The sequence below is a fragment of the Cetorhinus maximus genome, chromosome 5 (assembly GCF_964194155.1).
Source record: "Cetorhinus maximus chromosome 5, sCetMax3.hap1.1, whole genome shotgun sequence".
Lineage (NCBI taxonomy): Eukaryota > Metazoa > Chordata > Chondrichthyes > Lamniformes > Cetorhinidae > Cetorhinus > Cetorhinus maximus.
Genome location: NC_135883.1, coordinates 78,495,167 through 78,511,055, shown reverse-complemented (window position 1 = coordinate 78,511,055; position 15,889 = coordinate 78,495,167). Strand labels below are relative to the sequence as shown.

The following is a 15,889-nucleotide window of genomic DNA, read 5'->3' as shown; positions in this document are numbered from 1 at the left end:
AGGTGCAGGAAGGTGGGATTAAAAAGGGCACCTGGGTGTCCTCGGGCTGGCATGAACAAGATGGGCCGAATGGTCTCCTTCTATGCTGTAACTTTTCTATGGTTCTATGGTACCCCGAGGAACTTCTGCCGTGATGTCCTGGAACTGAGATGATTGAGCTCCAACAACCACAATCATCTTCCTTTGTGCTAGGTATGACTCCAACCAGCGGAGAATTTTCCCCTGATTCCCATTGACTCCAGTTTTGCTAGGGCTCCTTGATGCCACACTCAGTCAGAAGCTGCCTTGATGTCAAGAGCAGTCACTTTCACCTCACCTCTGGAGTTCAGCTCTTTTGTCCATGTTTGAACTAAACCTGTAATGAGGTCAGGAACTGAGTGGCCCTGGTGGAACCCAAACTGAGCATCAGTGAGTAGGTTATTGCTAAGCAAGTGCTGCTTGATAGCACTGTTGATGACCCCTTCCATCACTTTGCTGATAATTGAGAGTAGACTGATAGGTTGGTAATTGGCCAGGTTGGATTTGTCCTGCTTTTTGTGCAGAGGACATACTTGGGCAATTTTCCACATTGCCGGCTAGATGCCGGTGTTGTGGCTTTACTGGAACAGTTTGGCTAGGGATGCAGCAAATTCTGGAGCACAAGTCTTCATTAGTATTGCTGGAATGCTGTTACGGCCCATTGTCTTTGCAGTATCCAGTGCCTTCATCCATTTCTTGATATCACGTGGAGTGATTCAAATTGCCTGAAGACATGCATCCATGATGCTTGGGACCTACAGAGAAGGCCAAAATGGACCATCCATTTGGCACTTGTGACTGAAGATTGTTGCAAATATTTCAGCCTTATCATTTGCACTGATGTCCTGGGCTCTCCCACATTGAGAATGGGGATATTTATGGAGCCTCCTCCTCCAGTGAGTTGTTTAATTGTTCACCACCATTCGTGATCGGATCTGGCAGGACTGCAGAACTTGATCCTTTGGTTGTGGAATCATTTAACTCTGTCTATTGCTTGCTGCTTATGCTGCTTGGCACTCAAGTAGTCCTGTGCTGTAGCTTCACCAGGTTGACACCTCATTTTTAGGTATGTCTGGTGCTGCTCCTGGCATGCCCTCCTGCACTCTTCATTGAATCAGGGTTGATCTCCTGGCTTGATGGTAATAGTAGAATGGGGAACATGCTGGGTCATGAGGTTACAGAATGTGGTTGAGTACAATTCTGCTGTCACTGATGGCCCACAGTGCCTCATGGTTCCCCAGTCTTGAGTTGCTAGATCTGTTGTTGGATTATGTCATGGGACTAGTAATTCAGAGGACCAGGTCAATCCTCTGGGGACATAGGCTCAAATCCCACCATGGCATTTGGTGGAATTTAAATAAAATTAATAAACGTGGAATTATAAAGTTAGTCTCTGTGATAACTCATTGATTGTTGTTAAAGAACCCCTCTGGTTCACTGATGTCCTACATAGAACTCCAGACCCACAGCTATGTAGTTGACTCTTAACTGCCTTTTGCCCCAGCAGTCCACAGCTCAAGAGCAACTAGGGATGGGCAACAACTTCTGGCTTTGCCAGAATGCCCACATCCCATGAAAGAATGAAGAAAAATAAACTATGCACAGTTTTTCTTCCTAAGCACTATGTAAATAAAGACACTTGGAGCCACATGTGGGAGACTGCTTTTATTGACGATAGAACAGGGAATGAGGCATGAGGTGCTGAAGGAGATCAAGTATTCCTCAACAGTGATGGCAAAATCCCTCAGCAGATGTGCATTCCTTGTTGATAGGAAGAGTTTAAAGTTCCAGACTACATCTTTAATGGATGTGTTAGCACAGGCAGCTCAGAGTGAGTTCCATACCATGCCGTTTATCCTGGGTCCAAGGGCCTCAGTTGAACGCTCCCGAATAAGATGTTTCCTGACATTCATGACATCCTAGCGAGACCTTTGTGCCCCATGCTGTGCCGAGCTATCTGGCTGTGCAGCTAGAATATCTCGGTGTTCTGCAGCCTCTCCCTCTGCCTCCACTTCCTCTTCCACATCCTCCCCCTCACCTTCCTCCAATGTGTCCTCCCAGGGCCTCATCATCCTCAAGGTCTACTCCTCTCTGGAGAGCCATGTTATGGAGAGTACAGCTAGACCACCACAATAAATGAGACTCTTGCAACAGTATATTCCAGGTCCCTACCTGACTGGTCCAAGCACTGGAAATCCAGCTAGAGCAGCCTAATGCTCTGATTGATTGGTAGTCCTGGTGAGCAAATGGCTGCTGTTGTATTGCATTTGTCCTCTGTCTGGGACTCTCGGAGATGGATCAGTAGCCATTGCTTCAAGGAATGTTCCTTGTTCTCTAGTATCTGTCCATAAACATTGGCGTTTGGAGTGAGGAGCTGCATCACCTTGAACTTAAGGAAGATTAAGGAGTCATAGCAGCTGGCAGGAAAGCCAGCACACATACACAGGAAGCTCCTGATGTGGCTGCAGACCAGCTGAACCTTGGAGGACTCGAAACCCTTCATGTTGATGGACCATGCTAGGTGGTCACTTGGTGCCTTGGTGGCCACTGCAGTGAAACTGATGATGTCCTGCACCTGGGGAATTCAGTAATGGTGGTAAAACCCACAGCCCTCCGTCCTTGTGAAGCCACATCTGTTGTGAATTGAATGTACTAATCAGCTCTGGCAAATAGGGCATCAGTAACCTGTGAGTGCAATGGTGTGCTGCTATTTGCAAGATGCTACTAAGGTCCGCAGCTGATCCTTGGAAGGAGCCAGAAGCGAAGACGTTTAAGGCCATTGTGACATTGATGGCTATTGGGAGGACATGGCGACCATTGCTGTGAGGTGTAAGGTCATCGGTGAAGAGGGCATCCATTTCTGTTGCCTTCAGTACGGAGCATCGCAGTCTCCTGCAGCACTGGTTTTTGGTCATCTCCAGGTAATTTTGTCTTCACCGGTAGATCCTTTGCTGAGGAAATAGCCTTCATGTCCTTCCTAACCCTCACTCCTCCCACTGTCTTCCTGAAACCTGGTGTTTAACCCTTCCCGTGAAGGGTGTTTCTCCTCATCACCACTGAGCCCAATATCTGAAAGTCATGCCCTCATTGCCAGCTGCAGCATTCCTTGTGGTCAGATGGCTACCCAATTGTCCTTAACAGCCTTGCCTCCTGCTCTTATGCCCCTTCGATGCCAGCAAAGTGATGCCCCTTTGCACTGCCTGCGCGCTTACTGCATACTCTCTCCACTGCCTGTCCTGTGTCAAGAGTATCTTTTTATCGATGGCTGAGCCCCCTGCTGCTCCATTCATCCTTTTATGGGGCCAAGGTTGCCCCCCAACTAGGGTTGCCATGACTGTCTGCCTATGCCCTGCATTCAGCTGGTCTGTCCCAGAAAACACGAGCAGCCCATGCACCCCCTACAAACTTCAAAAATACAAACTTCACCCATTAACAAACTTATTATAAATGAGCTCCTTAACAGCTTTATTCAGGGATTGGGCATGATTGCGGGCCTATCCTCCCCCACCCCTACTTTGGTGAAGATGGCCATCACAGGAAATGACATTGGGAACCCAAATGATTTCAAAAATCCAGCCCATAGACACACACAAGTTCTCTACTTCAAACAACAAACTCAAAATCAGCATTAGTTGAATAAAACTTTTTAAAATTTGCTTAGCTTTTCTTCAAAGGCTGTGTTTATTTGTGCCACAACACTAGGGGAGCACTTCTTCCACATGTGTAGTTGCAGTCTCTGCAACTGTTTGCATTAAAACGAACAAGTTGGCTTGACAGAGACCAACAATAAAGTTCAAGTTACCTATTCTTAATTCTGTTCAGTCCTTAACAAACTGCAAGTCTGTGTATCGTTTATCAGCTGTTTCCTCTGTAAAACATGCTTTTGACGATTCAGCAAATGATGCTCATCCCTAAGTGCCCTTTAATTGAATGGCTTGCTAGGCCAATTCAGAGGCCAGTTAAGAGTCAATCACATCACTGTGGATCTTGAGTCACGTATAGGCCAGACAGGTAAATGATAGCAGAGTTTCTTCCCTAAAGGACATTAGTGAATGAGATGGATTTTTATGACAATTGATGATAGTTTCATGGCCACAATTACTGAGACTAGCTTTCAAATCCAGATTCATTCATTAAGTGAATTTAAAATCCACCAGCTGCTGTGATGGGTTTTGAACCCCAGAACATTAGGCTGGGCCTCTGGATTACTAGTCCAGTGACAATAACACTTCACCACTGTCTCCCCCCACTAATCACTAAAATGCACAGATTAATAAGGCCATGAACAAAGTAAACCAAGCATCGAGCAAGGTTTATTTTCTGGGTTAGAATTGAAAAATTGATACGTTTTGCTAAACTTGTATTGAGCCTTAGTTAGACCACACAAAATTATATGTGCAATTCTGACCGTCATATTATAGAAAGGATATAGAGGCATGAGAGAGGGTGCAGAGAAGTTTTACAAGGATAGTACCAGAAATACATCGGTATACATATCAGGGAAGGATTGACAGGCTGGGTCTCTTATCTCTTGAAGTAAAGAAAACTGAGGAGTGACCTAATTAGGTCTTACCTAATAGAGGTAATATCAGACAATTTATTCATGCCATTGTAAAAAAGCAATTATTTGACTTTTTAAATAGACTCAAAACCATATTTTGTACATTAGAATTTTCATCACTCAGAAACTTGCCAGATTTGTTTAACGTTTAAATTATTTGTAGCAAAAATAAAATGACACCACCTAGCGGTTTGGCAGATAATCATTGCTGGTCATTTAACACTGGACTTCTGATTGGAGCACTAATTTGTATAAAGGTAATAGCTACAGTTAAGTGCTGGCACTTTAACATTGAACTTCATGCAAGGTTTACATAGCAGATTTCAATGCAACACATTACATAGGTTTAAATTTTAATATATGATTGATAAAAAAAATATACCCTCTTATCAATTTAAATTATTGGCTTTTTATATTAAAACTGCATATTCCTTGTCATGAAAACATACTTTATGTCAAATAATGATTTTTTAATGTACTAGCTGGAAACCTGAACTGAACTTTTAAAAATATAGACTTTATAAAGCAAAGACTAAGGGTGGAATTTTAAGCCGGCAGGATTTTATGGTCCTGCCTAAATCAATGTCTTGCCACATTTTATGGCCCCGCCCCTGCCGCGACGGAGCTGGAAAGTTCCGCCCTAAGTGTGACATGAGCTTGCAGCTAAAGATGGATACCCAATTTTCATCACTGTACTCTCCACATTCCAATCCACTGAGATGGAGAAACCACGTCTGCAAAGACCTATCAAGGACAATGACCTCAGGAGAATATGAGTGAGCCACATATCCTGTCCCCATTAGCAAGGCATGAAGGCAATCACATCGGATATTCAGCATGGGGCTCCCAAACATGAGCTCATTAAACCACAATGGGAATATGCTTTAAACCCAATGATTTGAACAATGGAACCCTGACTGAGAGGGGGCATTCCCAGATGTGAACTGATTAAGTTAAAGTGGGGATGCATTAGTAGCTACCATGCTTGAAACACTGGATGACTGTCATGTGACAGGTCCACCCTTTGTGTGTTTAAGCTACTGCTTTTTCTGCAGTAAGAGGACAAGTGGCTGAGATGATGTTGAGAGAGGCCCAAGCGGGGTCTCTCCTTTCTCTCTCTCTCTCTAACCCACCTTGTACGCTTTGAACCCTGTTTGCTGACTGTGAACACCCAGGGATGACCCTGCTCCAGACAGAGGCTTCTGGAAGGAAATCAACCTCACACTACTATTCTAGGAGAACAGCCAAATCAGTCGTCTACATCTTTAAATCACCATGACACTGGAAGCATTGGGACCACCGAGGGAAAGTCGCAAGAGCACCAAATTCAGCCTGAAGCTAAACAAGTCACCAACTTCCACAGGCTTTGTACCCCTTTTATTTCTCTAGATGCTAATTCAATTAATCTATCCTTCCCCACTCTGTAATCTATTTGTATGCATGTGTGAACTTCGAGCTTGTGCATGTGTGCGCGAAAAGCTGAGCGTAGTTTATTATTTTTATACTTAGACTGGGTAAAGCATAATAAACCAAACCTCTTTCTTTGTTAAAACTCAAGAAAACTTGCCTGATTGCATCTTTTATGATCACACCACATAAACAGTTAAACACGCACTGGAATGGCAAGTGTATCCTTTTCAAAAATCCCTGTTACAATTAAATGAAGACAAGGAAAAGAAGGAGCCATTTGATCCCTCCTCATCCTTCATACATATTTATACAGCAAGCATTCAATATAACATTAAAAAGTACAGCATGTACTCTATGTTTATATTGTGAAGCAAACATCTTAAATTTTCTGGCATTGAATTTGTTTACTGCTATTATGATAAACGTTTTTAAGTAGTATTTACATGATCTTGACTAAAATAGCATTGCACTTGAGCAACATTTCTCAGACATTTTAGGTAAGTTGTAATATATAGCACATAGATATCTATGAAGAAAAATGCAGCTTTCAGTTTAAAGAGCCTATATATAAGTATGTAGATGCGGCACTTGGTAGTATTTAAAGAGTATCTCCTGAGCTAATTCATTTTTAATCCTCTTATGGATGAAATGCTCAGATTTTCTCTACATATTGGTTTGATACTTTCCTATACTTTTTGAAATTACTGAGGACCGAAGTAACCGCTAAAAAATACAATATATAGGTTTTGCAGTGAATAAATCTTATACCTTGTTTAACATTTCCACAATCTGTAATTATGCACAGTACCTACTCAATATTTCACAAGAAAGAACGGTCGAAGAAGAGAATTTGAAATAGTTTAACATGTATTTGAGTTTTTTGCACAATAGGTCAGTACACAATAATAAGAAAAAAAATGATAAACTATTAACTTCCTTAATTTTCTATAAATGCTAATTATAAAACCATCAGTACCTTTCTTGATGTTATCATTACAGACATTCTCCTTGAAGGTTGTTTTCAGGATCTGAACTGCATAACCAGATACTGTTAACACCAGTCTAATTTTAATGTTCACATGGGTTATTTCTTGTCATTTCTCTGGATGTGTATATGAACCAATGCAATTATTCAATGACAGGTAGAAGTACTTTAAGGAGATTAAGGTATTTGTCTTATGTCCCAGTCTTGATGACACAGAATAGCCCAGCCAATAAGATTTTTTTATGCTCCATAAGAGACCCAAATAACCTTCCTAGTGTTTTGAAGGATGTTGTGTGGCTGTTGAACATTTAAATGATTATATCATAAAAGAGAGAGTCACAAGAACCAGAAGATATTAATTAATCATTACATAACATTATGGTGGGCTGTTATATTATGAATCCACTAAGCATCTTATTAAGCAGCAACCTTGCTTCAGTGAGAGTATTCATGCTTCTGAGTTAGAAACACATATTGCACAAGAGATTTGAGTGTATAATCTAGGTTGAGGCTTCAATGTGGTGTTGTACCATTAAGAGATCCCTCCTTTTAGATAAATCGAGGCCTCATATATGCTCATGTCACAATTCAAAGAAGAACAGGGCTATTGGCCAACATTTGGCCCTCAACCAACACGACTAAAACAGATTATCTGGTCAGATGCCATATTAATGAATTCCCCAGGCACCTGTACAAAACCTATGTAAATGAGGGCACTATTGCCTGTCTCAGGAACCCTTTAGGAAATTCAGCAGTGCAGGGCAGAGTAGATACCAGGCCTTAATGGGCTGCCAGCAAAAATGTAAACTATATTCTATGAGGATCAGTTATCCTCTCAGCTCCACAGTACTATTCATGCTGCTGCTGGTCAATGCTCAGTTCCCACTCCTGTTTTCCACATCTCTCCCAAGATCTACTTGAGGATTACTGTTAGTGAGGCAAATACTCCAAGTTAGATTCCAGCAAATGGTCACGATGCCTCAATGCATAACAGGCACCAACAGCTCCCCACTATTATTACAATGAGAGCCAAGGATTGATTCCTATGACACCTGGGCCTACCCGTTTCTGCTGGATGCATTCGTTAATCATGCTCACCAAGTCAGCTGTAACTTATTTTTACCCACAGAATTTATGATAAAGTGGATTTGTCAGCCCACTGATTTAAAATCACTCAAAAGCCAGCATTTTATTCCTTCTAGAATCTTTTATGCAAATTGCAGTATTCATGCAGAAAACCACATTACACTCTCTTCTCTGAAAATGTGATTTCTTTCCTCAAATGCTTGTTGCTTGCAGTTTTCATGGTTAATTATAGGTGTGTATTCTGTAGTTCATAACAGTACATGATTGCATTTTTCAATTTTTAAATAAACAAATTATGCGATCAAGAACTATTTGCCCTACTTGATCTGTCTTTTTCCCATGATTCAAAGTGCATTAAATCGTCATCTGTGGATCTCAATTCAATATCATGCTATGAGTTGTAAGAAAAATTCTAATTATCACTGTACTACTTATGCATTCACTGCCTCTGTCCATGTATAAGGCAATGTGAGATTGTGGTACGAGTTCATTTGACAACAGGTTTTCAATCGTTAAGCATTATTTCTGCTTCAATAACTTCTATGACACTTAAGGTTTTCTGATATTTATTCGATTTGTCATGTGCTTTTTTTAAAACTGCAATTCCACAGCCAAAGTTCCAGCTATAGATTTTAGCACTGCTTTTCATATATGCCCCTCATTGCTGGCTGATGCTTGTGTGACCCTTGTGTGTTCTTAGAGGATAAGGTTGCATTTAGGTGCACCCCCTAGGTATGCTGGAAGATATTTATTTGGTGCTACCCTAACATCACATAGCTCAACCAGCTCATGTGACTCCAGGATCCCATATTTGGGCAATGGATGTGCAAGCACCGTCTTTGCTGTTCACTCAGGAAAGTAAGTGTGAATCTGCAAGGTTCTGCACTATTGTTAGTTAAATGCCCAGGCATCCTAATTGCAGAGTTGCTGGGACCAGTGTCCGGGTGAATCGTATAAATAGGGCTGTGACTAATGCTTCAAACTAACAGAGAGGAGGAAGGGCGCGGGCGAAAGGAGAATTAGAAATCCAAAGAGAAATGTTGAGGCAATAGAACAGTGTAACAATATAAGTAAAGAAAAGCAGAGTGAGACAGGAAGGGGCAGCGAGTCTAGCAGTAATAGTGCATCTGCAAATAAGGTCCATGCAAATAATAGTAGTAAAAAAAATAGGCTCTTTATCTGAATGCATGAAGCATTCACAATAAGACAGGTGAACTATTGGCACAAATAGAGATAAATTGTTTAGATCTAATTGCCATTACAGAAATGTGGGTACAAGTTGACCAAGTTTGGGAAATAAACATTCCAAAGTACACAACATTTTGAAAAAGGTAACAGAATGGTAAAAGGGTGGGGGGTGGGTGCAGGAGGTGGGTAGCCCTGAGAAAAGAATGACATAACAACATTAGTGAGAAAAGATCTTGGCTCAGAAGATCAGGAAGTAGAATCAGTATGAGTGGAGATTAGGTATAGAAAATTCTGCTAGGAGAAGTTTATAGGCCCCCTAACAATAGTTATACCATTGGACAGCACATTAAATAAGAAATTGTTGGAGCATATTAAAAAGGCAATGTGACAATTGTGGGTGACTTTAATCTTCACATAAACTGGAGTAATCAAATTGGCAAAGGTAATCTGGATGACTTTGTAGAATGCTTTCATGAGCTTCCTGGGGCAATACGTTGTGGGTCCAAATAGGGATAAAGCTATTTTAGACTTTGCATTGTGCAATGGGTAGTGTCCCTGCCTGTGAACCAGAAGCTCTAGGTTCATGTGCCACAATTGGTGCGCTCGTAATATGGCCAAACAAGTTGACTTGACCTGCAAATTCTTCCAACATATGTCAATGGCAGGTAGTAAGAGTGGTAGAGATTTCTGGTCAGTCAGGGTTAATTTATCATTCCATATGAGGGAAAGAGAGTTGGAGCCTCTGCCAGCGCTATTCATAACTCTAGACTAAAACATGCTGTGTTTCTTGCCATAGCAACTTGGACTCTGAGTGAATTGTAACATATCACCACCACCACCATTGTGTAATGAGGCAGGGTAAATTAGTAATCTCATAGTAAAAGATCCACTGGGAAATAGTGATGATAATGCAATCGAATTCCATTTTAACTTTGAGAGCGATACGTTAGACTCCCAAACAAAAATTTTAAACTTAAACAAAGGTAATTACATACGAATGAGGAGAAAGCTGGCTAAAGTTGATTGGGTAAATAATGAAAAGATATGGCATTAAATAAACAATAGGAAACATTTAAAGAAACAACTCAAAATATTCAAAGTATGTCCCATTGAAAGCCAAAAACACAGCAAGAAAGATCCATCCATGGCTTACTAAGGAGGTTGAAGACAATGGATTAAAAGAAAAGGCTTATAATCTTGCAAAGGATAGTAGTAAGTATGAGGATTTGGAATGTTTTAGAAACCAACAAAGGGCTACCATAAAGTTGGTAAAATTGAAAAAAATAGAATGACAGTAAACTACGCAGGAATACACATTTTAAAAGTTTATAAAAAAGAAGAGAGTATTTAAATTAAATGTTGGTCCTTTAGAAACAGAGACAGGAGAAAGTATAATGGGGATGAGGAAATAGCAGAGATATTGGGCGGAATTTTCCGTGCCCGCTGGCGTCAGGCGTGTTTGGTGGAGTGAGCGGACAAAATAGCGAGAAGGCCATAAATCAGTTTCACGACTCTGTGAAACCAGTTTGCAATCGCCCGCCCTGCCCGTCAATGGCAGGCCGCGTTTCCGGCTGTTGGACGTTGGGAATCTCACATCTGCATATCATTATAAGCCCAGCCCGCCAGAATCATCCCCCCCACGCTGGATCATCTGCCCACATCATCAGGAAAACATGCTGGTACAGAACGCGTCTAGACAAGTGTGACGTACAGAAGTCGGGGCTTACCACCAGGGCCTTACTCACATCGCTGACATCTGAGGAGCAGAAGGTGCTGGAGCCCGCCACCAATGGCACACTGGAGCAAAGTCCATGTCATGCTGGGTGGATTCTCATGGACATGGCTCCACCGCGAAGCAGCTCATGGAAGTTGGAAAGTCACCATTGAGGGTTGGCTTACAACGGATAATCGTCGAGGGGGTGGAGAGGAAGTCCAGCTGTGTCTGGGAGAGGAAGATGTACTGAGAGGTTGGGGAGGGGGAGACGGGATGGGAGAGGAAGGTCTACGATTGACTGGGAGAGGAAGATGTGTCGGGGGGGGGTGTGTGTGAGGTAGGGAGGGGGGATCAAAGGTGACGGGGGGGAGTTTGTGAGGTTGGGGAGAGACGGGTGGGAGGAGGGTTTAATGGGGGAGAAGATGGCAACGGAGGAGGTCAGTGTAAGGGGAGGTAGAAGGTGTAAGAGGCGGAGTCCAGGGGGGGCAGGAGTCCAGAGAGGGGGGAGGAGTGGGGACAGGTGGTGAAGGAGTGCAGAGAAGGGGTGGAGTGTGGACGGGGGGTGGTGAAGAATCCAGAGAGCGGGGGAAGGAGTGCGGAGAGGAGAAGGACTCCAGAGAGAGGAAGGAGTAAGGGTGGAGGAAGAAGTAAGAGTGGAGGAAGGAGTTGGGTAGGGGGAAAGAGTAAGGAGGAAGATGCAAGGGTGTCTGAAGGAGTCAGGAAGGGGAAAGGATTAAGGTGGGGGGGGATGTACATGTGAACGTGCAAGGGAGGGCTCTGATAAGTCCATGACTGCCTCTTGGGGAGCGAACTGAGGATGAGCATGCTATGAGGGAATGGTGAGAATGACCGAGGCCAGAGCGAGGCGGTAGGGTGGGAGGGTGAGGGAGCAACAGTATTGGTACAAGGGATGATGAGGGCGGTTGATGGGGACTCGGAGGCAGACATGGGCCTTGGAAGTGAGAAGGAGGAGGTCAGGGAGGTTAATGTGGATGGGAGTGAGATTATCAGGAAGGAAGGGAACGTGCACCTTCACCTAGACATTCCAGAAAGAAAAGGATTGCGGCTGGTAGGTTACAGAGAGGAGGCAGAATGTGATGCCAGGGGGAGTCGACAGTGATTAGGGAAAGGAAATGGGTAACTGGGGGAGGGGAAAGGATGGGAGAGCAAAAGAAAAACTGTAGCACTACCATGCTTGTCAAATTGAAAGTGAAACGAGAGTCATGGTGGGCAAGATCAGGTGCTGCATGGGAGTGTGATCAGTGGGTGGCGTCACGACTCACTGGGGATAGTGTGCTGTAATATCAAACCCCACTGTTCCCCGAGCCACAACAAATGTGAAAAGTTTGACCAAACCACCAGATTTCCCGAATTCTACCTAACTGTTTAATTTAGGTTAACAGAATACGAGCACCAGGTTTGTAAAATTAATAAGGAAATAACTGTTTATTGAACAAATTGTCTTTAAGTAGTGGCAAAAGAAAGAAATACGAGCTGCTTACTTGTAACTATTTGACTTGAACTCTACCCCTTCTTAAACCCCTATTCACACACTCACACACACACACAAGATACACATAGCATAGATTTAAAGGAGGAGACAAAACAGTTCAATGGCACCAATCAGGATTAGATGATTTTGATTGATGTCTTCCAAATTCCTTGCAGTTTGTTGTTGATCTCACAAGGTGGTCTCCCAGCACTGGTGGGTCACTGGTTGAAAAGCTTGCTTTTCAATGTCTCTTCTGGTGATTTTTCCCCTTTCCCTCTTGACAGGGGTTTTCAGAGAAAGTAGATTACAGAGATGTGAGGAATAGCTAGCTACAATGGCAGAATTATTGGAATCTTACAAACACAGGAGAGAGAGGTTTTAGGTCTTCCCTCTTTGCAGGCTAGGAGCTGAACTGCCTGTACTGTTACCACACAAAACCCTGGCCACCTGGTCAGGAGCCAAGTAAAATGCTGTCATCAGGTAGTTTCCCTTAGACCAGGGCTCCTTTCCAGCACCATCCTGTTCTTTTATGGCACACTATGTTCCAGGATAGCAACACTGTAGATATTCCTTATCCTATTCCAGTGAACATGTCTTTCAGCTGCAGCCATGGTAATTTTTAAAGCCACAATCCAAGAAGAATAAAAGTAGGTTCTTTACAGGTGGGCGGAGGTGCAGGTCGGCTCAGATGGACAACTGAAAATGAACCCCAGCATGCAGCATTGAAAATTCTCAGGACATTGAGATGAATGTGATATGGGAAGGATCAACATGCATGGGAGCATGATTGCACAAGTCTCTAAAAGGCCCTGCCACACACACACTTCTCCCTCCAGAATCACTTGCGGGCCAGCTGTGTGCAGCTAAACAGCTAGTGAGGGGGATGCAGTGGGAGGACTCACAAAGCCATAAAAACAAAAAACTACTGCGGATGCTGGAAATCCAAAACAAAAACAGAATTACCTGGAAAAACTCAGCAGGTCTGGCAGCATCGGCGGAGAAGAAAAGAGTTGACGTTTCGAGTCCTCATGACCCTTCAGTTCTGCTGAAGGGTCATGAGGACTCGAAACATCAACTCTTTTCTTCTCCGCCGATGCTGCCAGACCTGCTGAGTTTTTCCAGGTAATTCTGTTTTTGTTTTGGACTCACAAAGCCTGTCAATGAAGCTGAAAGACACCATTACACATTGTTCAGTGAAAGTGAATATATTTCCAAGTTGTAAAGTGACAAAATGTGTTCACCCATGCAACCAACTGTGACCAGAATTTCTTAACTTTTGAATGCCTTAGACTTCTAGGTGCTACCCTGGCATCCAAAGCCTATGCAAGGGTCGGCCCTGTTGCCTCTCATACCTTTGGGGTGGGTCCTCGGGAGATCCAAGGCCTTGGGGGCCCTGGCTTGCTTTGGCTGTCCTCTTGTGGACCAGCTGATCACTCTGCAGTGACAGAGGATGACGTTGAGGGGGTCACAGGCAAAGGGGACTCAGAGGGAGCAGACAACCTCTGAGATTGCTGAGTGGATGACCTGGGGTGACCAGCTGCCACTATTCCTTCCTTTGGGTGCTTGAGGGAATTGACTGGACTCCTTGAGGGGAAGGAGCAACTGGGGGGACGTTGAGGTGCCCCATTTCCCTCTCGCGTCGCCACTGCAGGAACTCACCCATAGCTCCCGTGTTGGAGTGCGGGTCTGCACACATCTCCACGTTCTGTTGGTCCAGAGTCTCCATGGCATCTGTCAACCTCCCCTGGAGACTTCCATACGTGCACATACGGGCACCACTTCATCAGAGATCATGCGAACGCACTCCTCCAACTCGTGTGCCATTCAGTTGAGGGCTTTCGACAGCGCTACATGATGCTTCCCTGCTTTCTACCGACTCTCCAGGATGAGTTGAAAAGCCAAATCCAGAGGCTCATCATCTGACTCGGACCTCGCAGATGCCTATTCCCCAGCAGCCCTCCAAGTGCTGGGGAGAATCTGCCTCCTCTTGCTATGGAGACGTGTCTGACCACCAGATTGTGAACCCAAGCCTGTCCTTGATCTAGGTCCCACTGAGGTGTGTGTCGCTGTGCTGGTGGAGGGTGCGGTAAGCGGTTTGACGGGTCTTCCAGGCTTCTTATTTCCAGCTCTTCAATAAAGGAGGAGTCTTCTTGGCTGGAGGTGAGGATGTGGATGGAGCTGAGTGACTGGCTGGCTGAGGGTGTCGGTCTCTTGGCAGAGCTCCCTGTGAACCAAAATGGAGATAATTAATGCATGGCAGTAAAGTCAAAAACATTTGTGTTGAGAGAGGGATGATGTGGTGCAGGATCCTTACGAGGGTGTTTGCCACCGCCCTCACTGTCGCCATAGGCACGGTTCACACCCTCACCATCAACGTGATGGCACACTCCTCAAAGTGAGTGAGGGGCCCTATGTGGGCCTCTCCGCCCCGGTTCTCGGTCCTCTCCCTCCTGTTGTGAGCCAGCATCTCCTACATGAAAATAGATGGAGAGAGTGTGAGCAGGATACATAGTACTGCATGGAATGTTTGTGTGTTGAGCGGAGACATGGACAGGATGAGGATGTGAGCTCGAGAGGATATGAGTCTGTTGGAGATGTGAGGGTGTGTGTGGGAGTTAGTGGTGTTGTCCCTGTGAGATCCCTGTGGATGTGTGATGAATTTGTGAGTGTGTGAGTTGACGGTGATGAGAAGACTGACTTACCCTGGCAGAACGGATGAGACCATTCATCCTGTTGTGGCACTGGGTGGCTGCCCTCTTTTGCTGGGCATTGGCACTGACCACCGCTACCACCGCCTCCCATGCTGGATTAGAGATGTTGCTGCCCCTCCTGCGGCCAGAACGGGGGTGGAGGACATCACAGTGGGCCTCCACTGTGTCCAAAAGTCGCTCAAGAGAAGCGTCATTAAACTGGGGGCTGCAGTCTTCTTGCCTTTCGGAGCTATGTCTTATTTGCAGCAGGTAGCAGGCGGGCTGGAAGAACTGAGAGGTGTACGCATGGCTGAATTTTAAATATGGCACCTGGAGTGATGAGGCAGCGAGGTGATGGCGTGGTGGGCAATTGAGAGCCTGCCCACCATGGAAACGTCGTGTTTCCTGGGAATGCATAATTAATGAGGCAGGATTGGGACGATACGGCCTGAAAAGCTGCCATTGTGACCGGCGGGTGAAACATTCTTTTTCCCGTCTGTTACTGCACTTACCAAATCTGGAACGATTCTGCCCATGGAACAATATTTTCTGTCCACCTTCACAGTAGAAGACGCAAGTTACATTGCAGAAATAGAGGGTAACTAGGTGTTAAAAAGAGTGAGGACATTAAAGTAATTAATATCAGCAGAGAAAAAGTATTGGAGAAGTTTGAGGGACTAAAATCTAACAAATCCCCAGGATTATCTACATCTTAGGGTTTTAAGAGCTAGCTGTGGAGATAGTG

The 15,889-nt window shown here is 44.3% G+C and overlaps 1 protein-coding gene across 1 annotated transcript in view; it reads right to left on the bottom strand.

The window, feature by feature from the left end:
* Nucleotides 1–7,091, bottom strand: part of LOC144680307 (trace amine-associated receptor 4-like) — a 28,435-nt gene extending 21,344 nt beyond the window's left edge. Inside the window, exon 1 of the mRNA XM_078541290.1 lies at nucleotides 6,966–7,091. The gene's annotated coding sequence lies outside the window, so the exon portion shown is untranslated. The remainder of the gene's footprint in view (nucleotides 1–6,965) is intronic.
* Nucleotides 7,092–15,889: the final 8,798 nt, after the last annotated feature.